Below are 17236 nucleotides of genomic sequence, written 5' to 3'. Positions count from 1 at the left end.
CCCATACCAATGCCTCCTCTACTTCTATAGACTGAGGATGAGGGCAAACAGATTTATGAACCACCCATCCCACCTGGCAAGTGTTACTTTGAACTTTTCCCATCCCCACCAGAACCTCCATGCACAGGAACTCCTTTATTCCTCAAGCGGTCCTTCTCATGAACTCTAGCCTACCGCCCCTCTTTGTGGGATGGACACTGGCATCAGCTATGCAACACAATGATGTAACAATAACCCTCACCACCCTTGCCATCGAAGGGGGACCCTTGGGCTAAGGGACCCCGCTCCTGTGGTGACTTGCAGAGTAGTACAGCAGAACCCAATACTTTATCTGCTTCCAGCACTGGGACAGGTCCTTACATAAAGCAACGCGCTATACACCCTAACACCTTGCGACTCCTGATACCCGTCACATGACATGCAGAGCTAGGAGCGGCAAAGAGACTGTATGGCCCGGATGTAACAGCCAAGCAGCAACATTATAATACAGTATTTTTAAAATTTTAAAGAGGAACTGTGACCAAGGATTGAACTCCCAATCAGTAGCTGATACCCCCTTTCCCATGAGAAATCTCGACCCTTTCTCGAATAGATTATGAGGGACATCTGTATGGCTGATATTGTGGTGAAACCCCTCCCACAGTGTAATATCGCACTGTGGGAGCCTTATTGCATTGTGCCTTATTGCATTCCAGCTGCCAAGCAACCAGTATCTTCCTCTGTGCATGTGTATATCTATAAAAGAAAACTTTTTAGAATATCGCACTGTTAGGGGGTGTGGCTATAAATAATGGCAGTTGGTGCTGTCTAGTTTTTTTCTTGTCTGCCAGTAGTTAAGATGATGACCTACAGGCTCATTGTGGATCACACAACATGAAAAAATTACATGGCGAATATCAATCATTTCTTGATCTCTCTTCTATTTTTTAATGTCTCACTTTGCAATGTATTGATTTATTTTTTCCCCTGTTTTACTAAAGTTACTCTTTAACCACTTATCCACGCCCTTGTCATCTCCCGCCTAGACTACTGCAATTATCTTTTGTCTGGCCTCCCCTCTAACTGTACTGCCCCACTTTAATTGGTAATGAATGCGGCAGCCAGACTGATACATTCTTCTCACCGCAGCGCCTCTACAACTCTGCTCTGTAAAGCCCTACACTGGCTCCCCATCAGCTTTAGGATCAATTTCAAAATCCTGTGCTTGGCCTTCAAATCAGTGCACAAGACCTGCCCGTACATACCAGCCCGCCCCCTCCGATCCTCCAATGACCTGCGCCTAGTCGCACCACGCATATCTCAGTCACATGCACGATTGCAGGACTTTACCAGGGCTGCCCCTACTCTCTGGAACTCACTCCCACCAGCCATCAGACTCGCCCCCACCTTTAATACCTCCAAACAAGCTCTCAAGACTCACCTTTTCATGCTCGCATACCCCCCTACACCAGCACCATAATATGTTCTGTTAGACACCCTCTCAACAGATAAACCTATTGTCTCAACCCCCACCCTTTAGATTTTAAGCCTCTGGCAGGGGCCTCCTCCCTAGTGTTTCCAGCTTGATTATGCAATCTTACTGACAATCACCCCTCTCCTGGACTAGAACAGTCTCTATTTTGACCTATGACACTATTGTTATCAAATCATTTGCATGATCTTGTTTTGTTGTGAGTTTCCTGTATGTTTTACCTTGTATGTTAACCCATTTATCTATTGTGCAGCGCTGCGTAATATGTTGGCGCTTTATAAATACAATAAATAATAATAATAACCACTTCAGCATCCTTGCTACATATACCTATGCTCCTGTATACTTGTGGATCAGGGGCATAGATATGCGTTTTGTTTACTTACCGCCACCATCTGTGATCCCCGCGCCATGTCCGATCACCTCACCATTGCAATCCCCTCCTTCTGTGCACAGTGTATGGGTAACAGCTGTTCCCAAACCCAATCACTGTGCCTGTGATAAACAGAGCCTGCAGCAACTAGAGGCAGGCTCTCACTCAAAAAAATGTGTTTCTATTTATAGAACATGGTTAGTGTAGGAGAATTAGTGGCCAAAAAGTAAAAATACACCCAATGCACCTTACACACTTTTACATAGAACATTTTTATTTTGTTTTATTATTTTTTAACCCCTTCCACACCCTACCCCATAGTTACCAAAATAAAACACTTGTTAAAATAATAATAAAAAAATAAACAAAACTAAATAAAATAAAAATTACATAATTAAAAAAAATTACATAAATAGTTACCTTAGGGACTTTTTTTTAATATGTATGCCATGAGGGTATATTACTGTTAATTTTGCAAATAAAGCCTTGTAATTAGTGATATAGTATTAAAAATCACTAAATGGAAAAAATAGACCTTTCTTTCCAGATAAAATATTATCCCCATACATTGTACTAGGGACACGGTTTAAACGTTGTAATAATACAAATGGGCAAATAAAACGTGTTTTTTATGTATTTAAGCACATTTTCTTTTTACAACTGCAATGGCTGAAAACTGAGAAATAATGGTTTTTTTTCTTATTATTCCCTTTAAAACGCATGTAAAATAAAATAATTCTTAAGCAAAAAGTACCACCCAAAGAAAACCTAATTGGTGGGAAAAAAAACGATATATAGATCATTTCAGTGTGTTTCAGTGTGATAAGTAACAATAATGTTATTGGTGAAGGAATGGGAGGAGCGCTAAAATGTAAAACATTTTTCATTTGTAAGGGGAAAAAACCTGTGATATTGAAGTGGTTAAACTCACACCATTTTGCTATGATTGCCCTTAGTGAATTCCTAGAAAAGTTATTTTACATTATACTGTACAGAATCCTCATAAAGTCTTCTGCAGGTGGGTGTGGGAAAATGTGAAAAATAAAAGAATAATTCCATTCCATTAAAGTAATACAACCTTCTAATGTACTTTGAACAGTCCGGCCCCACCTAAGCCTCTGGAGATGTCACACAGAAGAATTAAACCCCGTATTTCAAGGAACGATGATTACCAGCTCTTATAAAAGAAAATACAGCACATCTGTCTATCCCACCACACCCTCCTATTGTACAGCTGACTGATAGCTGCGTTTGTGTTCTCATGGGCAACCTCTCACTGCAGTTAACACTTAACAGGTTGCCTATTCTAAGTGGCTAATACACAAATACAAAAACGAATATGCTGCATATTGTAAGATCTAAATCCATTGTTATTATATTTCAGTGTAAACTTTGCATTATCGCAGTTATTGTGTGATCCCTCCCTCATAGAGATTACACACAACAGAGATAGATACTTTTAAATAGATGCTTACCTAAGTACTGGGAAGCCTCTGAATGCTCAATAGGTCTCCAAGATCTTCTGCGAGCCCGCCACTCCAATTGGCGTCAAGTCCTGGGGCTCTGTTTTGCAGGAGATTGCGCGCATTACATAATAATATTATAAATATAAATATATAAAAATATATTATAAAAAATAAATAAATAAACACAAGGGGGGCGATCAGACCCCACTAACAGTGAGCTCTGTTGGTGGGGGGAAAAGGGGGGGGGATCAATTGTGTGCTGTGTTGTGTGGCCCTGACGCTTGGCCTTAAAGCTGCAGTGGCCATTTCAGCAAAAAAACTGGTCTTTAGGGGGGTTTAACACTACAGTCCTCCAGAGGTTAAACCGATGTTGTGGGCACAGGATGCCTCCAGGGGGCTGGAAGAAGCCCCAGGTAAGTTAAAAGTCAAAATAAACATATGCACATCATACTAACCTCCCGCGTAGTCTAATGTAACACCTCTGGAATGTTTAAACTGTAATACCTCCAGAACACTTTAGCTGTAAAGAAATCCTCCAGACACCAATCAAGTTCTTTTTAAGAAATATTTGTAATAAATCATAAATATAAACATTTCTGTGACAAAGCACATTAATAAACCTTTTTTTTTTTCAGCAAAGACAAATAACACCTTTCTGAGCACTTTTCCACACTACACAGTCTCAGTCCCTTGCTTCAGTTCATCTAAGTGCTCTATTTCTGCATGCATCTTTAAATGGTAAGAACAAAGCAGATATATTCATTTCTATTCACTCTAACTCAGAAGACATCTTCCATGCTCAATCCTTCCAGGAACAAAGCCTCTGTTTTCCTGTCGGCCGATCAAGAATTGTAATAAACAAGGAAATATAGCAATCCGCGCATCCTGTGTAAGCAATCGTTTCTTTCTTTTGCAGATAAACAGCTCCAAAACTCCAAGGTTCATCCAGGTAAGTGTGATTCAAACCTGCAATCCTTAGTTCTTGGTATTGAATGAGTATTTGATAGAAACTTTCAATGTTCTTATTTTTCTCAACAGGACTCCATCCAAGTTACTGCAGATTATCATATAGGTAGACTCCTACTTAAATTAATTGAACTGGTTTGAATAAAATCTCTAATAAACTTCCTTCTCTTTCAGAAACTCAGAACATCACTTCTGCAGGTAAGTATACTTTTCTTTATATGAACAACTATAATTCAGAGAAATGACTTCAGGGTTCTCATAATAACTTCTACACATAGACAGTGCATATAGTAGAGAGGCTGTGAACACTTTCTTCAAATTCTCTTATAGACTCATGAGGCCTCTTGGCTGCAGTTTGATTCACTTCACAGATAGAAAGTCTTTGGGACTCTTTTACACAGCTTATAAACTAAAGAGAAAACCTGAACGCTTGACTTTTGCTAGGAGCAATTCATACATTAATACTTAGATAGTTCAATTAGCCTTCTTTACATTAATTTTTCCACAATGTATCTTTTGTCACAAGTTTATCTTTGCCTCTCTTACATGCTCTCTCTTTAATTATAGATTCTGTCTCACTGTATACAGGAAATCATCTCTCCAGCTTTACTATCTTCTCTCGTATCTTCCTGCTTTCTACTCTGAATACTTCTTAATCAGCTGATTAAGCTGTCCACTAACGGTCCAATTTCTAGTGAAAAATCAATGAATGAGAAATTCTGATCGGACGAAAAATCGTTTACTACACCATCAACTAACCAATCATTGCTTCCTATCTATCACGATCAACAAGAAAATCCATATTTTGGTTCGACGAAAATTCAATCGGACGACATTTTTTTCACTCGTTCATAATCGATTGTGTCCACCAATGGAGATTATTTACAACCAATCCGATCAGAATTTCTAATCGCTCGAACGATTTTTCGCTAAAAATTGTACCGTTAGTGGCCACCTTCTTCCTGCCTCTCTCTCTCTGCACAGTCTCCAGGTTCACTGTACCTCTCTGCTGCTCTCTTAATCACTGCAGCCAGCTTGGCACATCATCTTAGCAGCGCCATGTCCTTTCACAGATCAGTTTCTTCACAGCTAGCCAAAAACCTGCGACACCACAGCTCCAACCAGCTCAAACCGGTTTTCTCAACTGCCACTCCGTACAGAAAAGTGCAAATCCATTCCTAAACTGCTGCAGATTAAGAAGTGCTCATTAGCAGTTCTACAGTGTAGGCTAGATGTGATTTGTGAAGGGCTCCTCCTCCTCACTCAGAGCTTGCTGACAGCAGGTGTGTTGGTTACCTCAGCAACAGCAATTCCCCTCACACACTGCTCTGTCTGAGAGACCTTCCTAGCTTCTTCTATTCCTTACAGTTTAAGAAGGAATCTGCACTATCTAGTGATTTCTTAGGATGCCGGAGACAGTTCTGCACTGATTTCTAAAAAACCTCCTAATATTTTGTCTCAGACACTCTTGATAAATCTGGCCCTCTGTGTCCACCCCCTGGAGGCAGGTACTCTTCCTCTCACAGCTCTGGTTCCGCCTCTTCTGCAGCTGGTGGCCATTTTGGATCCTGGCTTACCCAAATTCTGCAGCCCTGTGATTCAGTAACCTGTGCTAGCAGCATCTGACAGGTTGCAGCTGCTGGCCAGGCACGAAAAGGCTCTTCGCTTTCTTCTAAACTTCTGGCAGGGCTAAAATTCCCCCCCTTTTTTTCCAATTGTAGTCCTCTACAATTCTGTTATAAGCAACTTCATCTTATTTACATTGATCGTTCTATTTCAGCTCCTACGAGTTCTTTTGTACTGTAGGTTGAAGTGCTCCCAATGAACACTGTTGCTTTCTTAATCACTGCAGCCAGCTTGGCACATCATCTTAGCAGTGCCATGTCCTTTCACAGATCAGTTTCTTCACAGCCAGCCACAATACTGCGACATCACAGATCCAACCAGCTCAGACCTGTTTTCTCAACTGCCACTCCGTACAGAGCATGCTCAGAAAAATACCAGCTGAGTCAGATGCAGGCTCTCTGTGTCCACCCCCTGGAGGCGGGTACTCTTCCTCTCACAGCTCTGGTTCCGCCTCTTCTGCAGCTTGTGGCCATTTTGGATCCTGGCTTACCCAAATTCTGCAGCCCTGTGATTCAGTAACCTGTGCTAGCAGCATCTGACAGGTTGCAGCTACTGGCCAGGCACGGAAAGGCTCTTCGCTTTCTTCTAAACTTCTGGCAGGGCTACACTACTCATCAGTCTCTTTCACCTCTCCTGCATCCTGTTTGTCCACTGTGATCATTGAAATTCTCAGTCCTCCATTTTGAAAATGCCAATGACCCTCTAACAGCATCCGGGGCAGCACACTGCCAAACTGTAATATCGCCCACTTGAGTCATAGGGAAACATGGACATTACCTTGCTCATCAGTTGTCCTTTCAGTTATAACTGACAGCAACTGATATATAACTGAAAGCAACTGGTATATTTCAAACTCTTGTCAGAACTGGAAGGGATCGTTGTTGGTAGAAAATAGTGAGCTTCTGAGAGGACCTGACGGCGTGGTAAGTATGTAATATTCATTTGCTGGTGCATCATGTGTAATTTTACTCGGTTCAGATTCACTTTAAGTCAACTTTTTATAAATGTATTTGCTTTTGGTTGGCATATCCATATAATTATTTTTTTAAGGAGTTCTCATTTAACTGGACACTTCTACTTTAGTTGAGAAATAAACAGTCTCTTCAGTTCAGCAAAACATATTGTTAGGATTAGAGTCCTATGTTATTTCAAATTGGTTTAAATTAACATGTGGCTTTAATTCAAAGTGTATATAGCATTTGGACTCATTTGTACCTTGTATAAATAAATACAAATGTTCAGCTACTCTACACTGATTGTAACAGACTTTGTCCAGCCTGGAAGTGTCAGAGCAGCTCCCAAATCTTCCTGCTCTGTACAGCTAATTACTCACAAAGAAGGAGGAATGTAACTGGGCTGTAAGTACTGAAACTGAGTGCAACACATACTACAGATTTCAGGCTGGAAATGTGATATAGCCTTAGCTTATATAGTCAGTCGGAAAAATGTATAATACGCTGGAAACTGAAACTTCAAGCAGGAAAACTTAGGTATATTTTTGCCCTAAATGCTGTGATCATAGAATATAAAAAGACCAGAATGAAATCTAAAATGATACCACAAATGCACTGATGTTATCCAGACTGTACTGCTCAGCTACAGAACTACTGCGCCTGCACAGTACAGTCCGGATGACGTCAGCGCGACTCTGAGAGCCACTGCCACAGGCGCAGTGGGAATCTTGCGCCGGAGGGGACCGGGCCACTGACGGGGAACGGAGCTGCAGTGAGGGCACAGGACGGCTGGCAGGCGCTGGAGGAAGCCCCAGGTAAGTGGATTTTTTTTATTTTGAAGCGCCTTGAAGGTGTCCTTTAACCACTTAAGCCCGAAGGGTTGAAATTTTTTTACATCCGAGCAACTTTCACCCCCCATTCATTTGCCAATAACTTTATCACTACTCATCACAATTAATTGATCTATATCTTGTTTTTTCCGCCACCAATTAGGCTTTCTGTGGGTGGTATATTTTGCTAAGAGCCACTTTACTGTAAATGCATTTTAACAGGAAGAATAAGAAAAAAATGGAAAAAATTCATTATTTCTCAGTTTTCAGCCATTATAGTTTTAAAATAATACATGCCTCCATAATTAAAACTCACGTATTGTATTTGCCCATATGCCCCGGGTATTTCACCGTTAAAATTATGTCCCTATCACAATGTATGGCGACAATATTTTATTTGGAAATAAAGGTGCATTTTTTCCGTTTTGCGTCCATCACTGTTTAGAAGCCCATAATTTATTAAATCATATTGATATACTCCTTTGACATGAATATTTAAAAAGTTCAGACCCTTAGGTAACTATTTATGTTTTTTTTTTGTTTTTTTTTATTGTAATTTTTTTTTTTTTTAATTTAAACTTGTATGTGGGTATTTTTTGGTGTGGGAGGTAAACAGGGTTTTTTTAAATATATTTATAGGTTTATTCTTAAACATTTTTTTTTTGGGTGTAATTTGCTATTTGGCCACAAGATGGCCAGAATCAAAAAGTCCTGGGAGCGATCGATCTCGCTCCCAGGCAGAAGAAAGGAGACCAGAGCTCAGAAAAGCCGCAGCGTCTGAAGAGACGCTGTCGGCTTTTCTCCGGGGGGGTCCGATCAGCGAAAGGGATTTATAATCCCTTTCACTGATCGGTGGGCTAGCGGCCAGTAGCGGGGGCGCGCACGGGGGGGCCCGCGGGCGCGCGCGCGACCAGCGGGAGTGCGCGCAGCCCAACTGGACGAGAAATCTCGTCCAGTTGGGCTTAAGTGGTTAAACAAACAAGAAAGACTGAGAAAAAGGTTGAGATAAGTGCTTAACCTATTTTGGTTCCTGGACGTAGAAACTACGTCCAGGAACCATGCGCGCTACTGCGCGCTCCCGCAGCTGATCGCGCGCGTGCACGCGCACTCCCGGCCGCGGATTCGGTAGCCAAGGAATCAATGTATCAGGCTATGGTGCCCGATCACTGATTCCTCTCCCCTGCTGAAAAAGCGACAGCTTCTCTCGGAAGCTGCGCCTTTTCTGGCCGTTCCCTTCCAGATGAGTCACTTTAAGCGTGTGTTACGCTTAGAGTGACGTCATGTAAACCAACTCAAGTAAAACTACAACTAAAATTAAAAAAAAATTAAACATAACACACAATTACATTATAAAACTATACTTGGTCCCCCGCAGACATCCTGTGCCCGTGCAGCCACTCACCGATGCTCCGGCCCCGCCTCCGGTTCACTTCTGGAATTTCAGACTTTAAAGTCTGAAAACCACTGCGCCTGCGTTGCCGTGTCCTCGATCCCGCTGATGTCATCAAGAGCGCACAGCGCAGGCCCAGTATGGTCTGTGTCTGCGCAGTACACTCCTGGTGACATCAGCGGGATCGAGGACACGGTGTGCAGGCGCAGCGGTTTTCTGACTTTAAAGTCAGAAATTCCAGAAGTGAACAGGAACAGGCCGGAGCTTAGGTGAGTGGCTGCGCCAACACAGGATGTCTGCGGGGGACCATTAGAAGTCCGGGTAAGTTCAGCTCATTTTCCCCCGACCCCCCCTACAGTACCCCTTCAAGAAAACAGGACTGTCTTCTACCCAAGTTGGGTTGGAGAGCTCAGAGAAGCTCTTTTGTATAGATAACAAGTGAAGTTTTTTTTAACTCTTCCTGTGTAGAGATGTAGCGAACGGTTCGCCGCGAACGGTTCCAGGCGAACTTTGGGGGTTCGCGTTCGCCTGCACCAGGCGAACTTTTGCGGAAGTTCGATTCGCCCCATAATGCACTATGAGGGTCAACTTTGACCCTCTGCATCACAGTCAGCAGGCACATTGTAGCCATTCAGGCTACACTAAGCCCTGGAGCCCCCCCCCCTCCTTATATAAGGCAGGCTTGCCGGCCATTACACTCACTCCTGTGCCTGCTAGACAGACTAGGGACAGCTGCTGCAGACTTGTTCTCCTAGGGACAGATTAGTTAGGCTCTTGGCTTGCTCCTGGATGATTGTTATTGCTAAAATAGCACCCCTCAGCTCTCTTTTGAGAGATAATGTTTTCCTGATGTGTTTTTTTTTGTGTGTGTGTTGCTCACTGAATTATACAGCCCTATCTGTTGCAGCTGGACCTTGGTAATTGTTATTACTGAGCCAGCCAGGCCCTGCCTAACTATCTATACTGGGACACCTACCTATGCCTACCTAACTACTGGGGCACCTACTTACCTATACGGGGACACCTACCTACCTACCTATACTAGGGGACCTACCTATGCCTACCTACCTATACTGGGACTCCTACCTATGCCTAGCTAACTACTGAGGCACCTACCTATGCCTACCTAACTATACTGGGTCTCCTACCTATGCCTAGCTAACTACTGAGGCACCTACCTATGCCTACCTACCTATACTAGGACTCCTACCTATGCCTACCTACCTATACTGGGTCTCCTACCTATGCCTAGCTAACTACTGAGGCACCTACCTATGCCTACCTACCTATACTGGGACTCCTACCTATGCCTAGCTAACTACTGAGGCACCTACCTATGCCTACCTACCTATACTGGGACTCCTACCTATGCCTACCTACCTATACTGGGTCTCCTACCTATGCCTAGCTAACTACTGAGGCACCTACCTATGCCTACCTACCTATACTGGGACTCCTACCTATGCCTACCTACCTATACTGGGACTCCTACCTATGCCTACCTACATACAAGAAGATAATAAGGCTGTTGCTTCATTGTGGACAGACCAAATTCGATCAGCTGGACAGTCACTGTTGTTCTATCATTGAGCTACCACAGCCCGGCGACCATATGGGCTGGAAAACTGCCACGGCCTGCACTCTGGCCATGGTGCGCACCAGTCCAGCACGGCCGTCACTACGCAAACAGCTGTTTGCGGTGTGTTACACAGTGAGTTTGGTGTGTCAGTGTGAAGCAGAACTCTAATTACACTCCCTGATTGATGTATACACATGCAAGATGTTTGAAAGCACTTTAGGCCTGCAATTTAGCATTCAATGTGATTTCTGCCCTTAAAACGCTGCTTTGCGTCAAATCCAGATTTTTCCCCGTGGCTTTTGGTGTCTATCCCACTCCGCCATGCCCCCCTCCAGGTAACTTCTCCGTGTTATTTAGTTCCTGGATGCGAGATCGTTCGAATCCAGGAATTTTTTTTACTTTGGCCATCTTGTGGCCAAATAGTAAACTGCACCCACATACATTTTTAATGAAACAATTCTATTATTTTACATTTCAAATTAGCAGTTTCCCTCCCACACCAAAAATTACCCACATACATTTTTTTATTAAAAAAGAAAATAAAAAAAATACAATTAAAAACAAAACAAAAACAACATAAATAGTTACCCAAGGGTCTGAACTTTTTAAATATGCATGTCAAGAGAGTATGTTAGTATATTATTTAAAATTATAAGCTAATAAATATTGATGGACGCAAATTGAAAAAATGCACCTTTATTTCTAAATAAAATATCGGCACCATTAATTGTGATAGGGACATCGTTTAAACGGTGTAATAACCGGGGCAAATAAAATACATGAGTTTTAATTACGGTAGCGTATATTAATTTCAAACTATAATGGCCAAAAACTGAGAAATAATGAATTTTTTTCATTTCTTTCTTAAGCTTCCTGTTAAAATGGATTTAGAAAAAAATAATTCTTAGCAAAATGTACTACCAAAAGAAAGCCTAATTAGTGGCGGAAAAAACAAGATATAGATCAATTCATTGTGATAAGTAGCAATAAAGTTATAGGCGATAGAATGGGAGGTGAACGTTGCTCGGATGCATGAGATTTTCGGCACTGCGGTGCTGAACCGATTAAGGCACCCAACATTTATTTACGTTTGCAAAAGAATGTTTCTCCTTCCGAATGTAGAGTGTAGTATATAAGCTGTGTGTTTTAACATCTAGTTAATATACAGGAACAAAGTCCGAAGAAGGCATATTATTAGCTGAAGGCTTACTTGTTATTCACCTCTAAGTTAGCCAATAAATGGTATCATCCTGATTCAAAACTCATAGATACATAGCGCAGTAGATAATTTGATTATTTTGTGTAATCTACGAGTATTTTTGCAAGTGATGCTAGCACAACACAGAGATAATCTTACCGGCATAATACAGAGATGAATCATATGGACCTTTCTCTTGGGTATTGCCTAGGAAACACACATCACACCTCGGCGGTGTGGAGGATTTCTCAAGCCGTATCAGGAAGCACCAGTCTGTCGTTGCGTGATTGCGATGAGGGAGAACATTTGCAAAAACAATAATGGCATTCGCAAGGCAAGTACTCCTTCTTGGCAGACTGTGCAGGAATACCCTGTGCACTCCATTGTTCCAGCACAATCCTGTCTCGGAATGTTAATTATATGCACTTCTGGTTACTGCATTTCTCTCGACTACTAAACCATTTTCACACCAGTTTTCCTCCTTAGATGTATACGTTGCACCCACAGGAACTGCTTTGTTATAGCAAAAATATTTTTTTAGTTCAGTGGCAAGATGTAAAGAAAAGCTTTAGCGAAAAGTGGAAGAAATAAATCAATACATTGAAGGTGAGAAGTTAAAAAGGTACTTTTCCGTTAGCCGGGCGCATCAAGCAGGTGGCGCAAATTACATTAACACTTCACGTAACTAAAGTGTTAATGTAACCGATTGTATTGTGTTTGAAGTGGCCGTTTCGCTGCGGCCAAATGTATTGTAATAAGTGAGTTAAAGGGAAGGTTCAGGGAAACGCTTAAAAAAATAAAAATCCATATCCACTTACCTGGGGCTTCCTCCAGCCCGTGGCAGGCAGGAGGTGCCCTCGCCGCCGCTCCAGAGGCTTCCGGTGGTCTTCGGTGGCCGACCCGACCTGGCCAGGCCGGCTGCCAGGTCGGGCTCTTCTGCGCTCCAAGGGCGGGCTCTTCTGCGTCCCACGCGGGCGCGCTGACGTCATCGGACGTCCTCCGGGCTTTACTGCGCAGGCGCAGAACTACTGCACCTGCGCAGTACAGCCCGGAGGACGTCCGATGACGTCAGCGCGCCCGCGTGGGACGCAGAAGAGCCCGTCCTTGGAGCGCAGAAGAGCCCGACCTGGCAGCCGGCCTGGCCAGGTCGGGTCGGCCACCGAAGACCACCGGAAGCCTCTGGAGCGGTTGCGAGGGCACCTCCTGCCTGCCACGGGCTGGAGGAAGTCCCAGGTAAGTGGATATGGATTTTTATTTTTTTAAACGTTTCCCTGAACCTTCCCTTTAATGGAATTAAAATTAAGCCGGCGGCAATGTAACAGATGAAGCCGCCGGCTTCAGCTCTCGCTCTCCTTCCCCTTGCCCTCTCTCCTATACAATACTGGCAGCCAGCGGGACATGCGTGTCGTCCCCAAAGTCGTTTGTCGCGGCAGGGATTCCTGGTTGTTTTCTTGCGATGAACGACTCTGGGGGGACATGCGTGTGTTCCCTTCCCCCCCCCCCCCCCCCCCCCGGCTGCCGGTGTTCTATAGGAGAGAGGCAGAAAAGTGTCACTTGTAAGAAATTAGCCGGCGGCTTCATCTGTTACATTGCCGCCGGCTTAATTTTAATTCCATTAACTCACTTATTACAATACATTTGGCCGCAGCGACCAGCGGGTCAGCTAACGCGCCTTCTCCCAGCATAAAGGTCCTGTCTACGCGTGCGGCTGCGCGATACAGCAACCCTATGTGCAAATGACAGTTCCGTCCTCGGCGTGCCACACACTAGAGGAACGGCTGAACCCCCCGAGCAGGAGAGTGAGGCGGCTGCGGAATCACCAGGCGTATCCGCAGCCGCTGCTTCAATACTCATTACAATAAGTTGGTAAAAAGTACTGTGAAAGTATTTTCTTGCTTTCAGGTGGCTTAAAAGGCCATTTTATTCATAAGATGTGAAAATCCTTGAGGATTCGTCTTCTTACTGGGAGCCCCAGCAGAAGCATCTTAGAATGTCCCACTGGGGCTCCCCAATTCTTCCACTAGGTGGGCAAATGACAGTCATCCTGATTCTCTTTGGGCCAATGAGAATCAGATGATTCTTACTGGTCCACCTAGTGGACGAATAGGGAGCCACAGCAGGACATTCAAAGATGTTTCTGCTGGGGCTCCCAGTAAGAAGAGGATGGCGGTGGTAGCGGTGAAGATCCCAGCTGGCAGGGGTGTAACAATAGACCCTGCAAGGGATGCAGCTGCAGGGTGGGCCCGTGGGGGGAGAAGTTTTTTTCCCCTGTCCTTAGAGACTGACATGACTAAGGGCATGGAAAGAAAAATATTTCTGCTCTCCGCACAATTGTTCTAATGACTGCATCTGCTTAGCCACTGATAAAGAATCATACAAAGTTTTGCAGATTTTTAGACAGTCCCTATTCAGTGTTCAGCAGGGCCGGGGAAGGTGGGGGGAGCATTCAAAGTTTGGTAAGGGGACCCAGTGAGTTCTAGTTACACCACTTCCGGCTGGTCCCGCAGGCAGTGAGGAATGGCGGGTAAGTGTTGCGGTGGACATCGGGTGCATGCGTATCTCCCAGGGGAATGAGGCAGCAGTGCCGTGGTGCTGAAGGACAGCTCCATGGCAAAAATGCCTCGGTCCCCATCGCACAGGACACTGGAGCTTCACTCAGGCGAATACCTAGTATATGCTTGAGTTATACTCTTTAATACTCCAACATCGCTCAGGTGAAACTGGAAATTGAATTTGCCGGTAATTCCTGAGCGATGTGAGGTGATAAGAAGCTCGCACGTTTTGAGGTTCTTATCACTTCGAATTGCATATGGCCCCTTTTGTTCAAAGTTTCAGCAATCTGAAATTGAAAACATGAAAAAGAAGGTGAAAAGTACTGTCAAAATGATCCTGAATATTTTCTTGCTTGCTGGAGGCTTAAAAGGAATTATAATGATAAGGTATGAAAACATCACCTAGGAGAAAACTTATGAGAAAAGGGGAATTGAATAAGATCCCCGAGCCCATAAGCAATTACATTTTTCTCCTGAGTTTTCTCCTAGTCAGAGCAGGATCATCCACCAGGCAAACTAGGCATGGGGCTTGGGGCCTAGTGGGTATCAAGGGGCCCACCAGCCCCCTTCTTTGAGCTCTTTTTACTTCAGCTTACCAAAAGGACCACAAGGGGGGCCCAAATCTACTACCTTACCTAGGGCCCCATTACATCTTAATCCACCTCTAGGTGATATATTATATTATATTTATAGTACTTTTTCATCTACTTTTTGGTACTTTTTCTATTGCATATGCAAAGGTCTGAAAAAATATTTCAAAAAGAAGTTGTAAAATTATCTCCTAGGAGAAAACTCAGTAGCTAAAGTTAATTGCATATGGGCCTCTGTCTCCTTTGTGTATAAAGTTTCAGTAAAGTATTTTTTTTCCTTAAAGGACCTCTATTGCAAAAATCTTAAAATGTAAAATAAATGTATGCTCATACAAATAAGAAGTATGTTTCTTCCAGAGTAAAATGAGCCATACATTACTTTTCTCCTATGTTGCTGTCACTTACAGTAAATAGTAGACATCTGACAGAACCAACAGGTTTTGGTCTAGCCTATCTCCTCATGGGGGATTCTCAGGGTTTTGTTTAGTTTCAAAAGCGAATAGTGAATGTCAGTTGCTCTGTCTAACTGCCAAAAAAGTGTGCAGTGAGCAGGGAGGCAGACCAGCTCATTGTATAAATCCTTTTTCAGGAAATGTCTTCATAAAAAAAAGAAGCCTTGATGAGAATCCCCCTTGAAGACATGGACTAGATCAAAACCTGTCAGTTCTGTCAGATTTCTATTACCTACTGTAACAGACAACAACATGGGAGAAAAGTAATTTATGGCTCATTTTACTCTCGAAGAACCGTCCATCTTATTTGTATGTGTTTACATGTACTTAAAATTTTAAAATTTTTGGCAACAGTGGTCCTTTATATTCATACCGACTAGTGGTTCTTTTATTTCTGATTAATTGCTAGGAGTGGGCACGACGCTACTACTTCCTGAGCTAATAAAGCCATGTGGTATTCTACCAGTGACAAAAACACACTTTGATGCCAAAATATGAATTGTAAAACTATTTACTGATATGTTTAGCCGCAGTTCTAAAAAAAGCTTCCTTGGGTAATAGAGTCAGGAAATAGGCCGGCCTCCCAAAGGTCAGAAAATGAATTTCTCTCTTTGCCTCCTATCAAGGGAAATGCAAGAACAATAGCCCATCATCAGGAAGTATAGATCTGCCATTTCGGGAAAGTCTTCGTTCCATAATCCCCCCGTCTACTACATTAATCAATTAAATTCCAGTAAATTGCTAAAAGATCCCTCCTCACAAGAAAACCCTATTAGCAGCTGCTAATCTGCATGATTGTATATTAATGCACATAGCATGTTTTATTGGTTTTAATATTTATAGAGCATTAAAGCTGTTTAAAAATAAGATCAAGTAAAAAATAATTTTCTTATTTTATTAGCTGAATTTTAGTTTTGTTTTTAAATGTCTTCCTTTTTTGTTTAGTTTAATAAAGAATGTATTTTACTCCTAAAGTGAACGTTACATGAAAATAAACTGACAAGATAAACAATTGTATCTTTACTCCTAGTCCTAAAAATGGAAACAAAACAAATTATTATTTTTGTTTTTTAGTTATCCCACATTTTTATGTTATGCTTAAAAAGTAGATTTGTTTTGTGTTTACTCAATGACACAGTGTTTCTGTCACCCAGAGAGCTAAAATATTTGAACTATTGACATTTTTTTTATCTTTCCCCTGCAGTCAGAAGCTGTTTCTGACTGGAAAGTTATATGGCACTAATGGCAAAAGTGAGGATTACCTATACTCCAACTGGAGAGAAACTGTTATTTGCATACCTGAACAGTAAACTCTTTCAGGCATAAAAAGAACAAAGGAACACAGCCTAGTTATTTGTATGCTTGGCACTGTACATACTTATGTCTATCTCATCACCTCACTTAAAGTATACTATTTTTCTTTTAATTTTTATAAATGTTGATCTCCTGTGACAGAAAATAGACTGTATGTCTTTCGGTATATCCAAATTATATCAATTCATTTCTGAATGGTTCAAGCATTTTAAAGAGAATCTGTATTGTTAAAATCGCACAAAAGTAAACATACCAGTGCGTTAGGGGACATCTCCTATTACCCTCTGTCACAATTTCGCCGCTCCCCGCCGCATTAAAAGTGGTTAAAAACAGTTTTAAAAAGTTTGTTTATAAACAAACAAAATGGCCACCAAAACAGGAAGTAGGTTGATGTACAGTATGTCCACACATAGAAAATACATTCATACACAAGCAGGCTGTATACACCCTTCCTTTTGAATCTCAAGAGATCATTT

The 17236-nt window shown here is 42.4% G+C and overlaps 1 long non-coding RNA gene across 1 annotated transcript; it reads left to right on the top strand.

Annotated features, from left to right (window-relative positions):
* The first annotated feature begins 4224 nt into the window (after positions 1 to 4224).
* On the top strand, positions 4225 to 12178 carry LOC137559447 (uncharacterized). The gene is made up of 3 exons (XR_011029799.1): positions 4225 to 4259; positions 4451 to 4474; positions 12064 to 12178. It is a non-coding gene; the product is annotated as an uncharacterized lncRNA (long non-coding RNA).
* The last annotated feature ends 5058 nt before the right edge of the window (positions 12179 to 17236 follow it).

Source organism: Hyperolius riggenbachi, chromosome 1, assembly GCF_040937935.1.
Source record: "Hyperolius riggenbachi isolate aHypRig1 chromosome 1, aHypRig1.pri, whole genome shotgun sequence".
Lineage (NCBI taxonomy): Eukaryota > Metazoa > Chordata > Amphibia > Anura > Hyperoliidae > Hyperolius > Hyperolius riggenbachi.
Note: the sequence above shows the minus strand (reverse complement) of the source record. Positions and strands in the feature narration are given on the sequence as shown.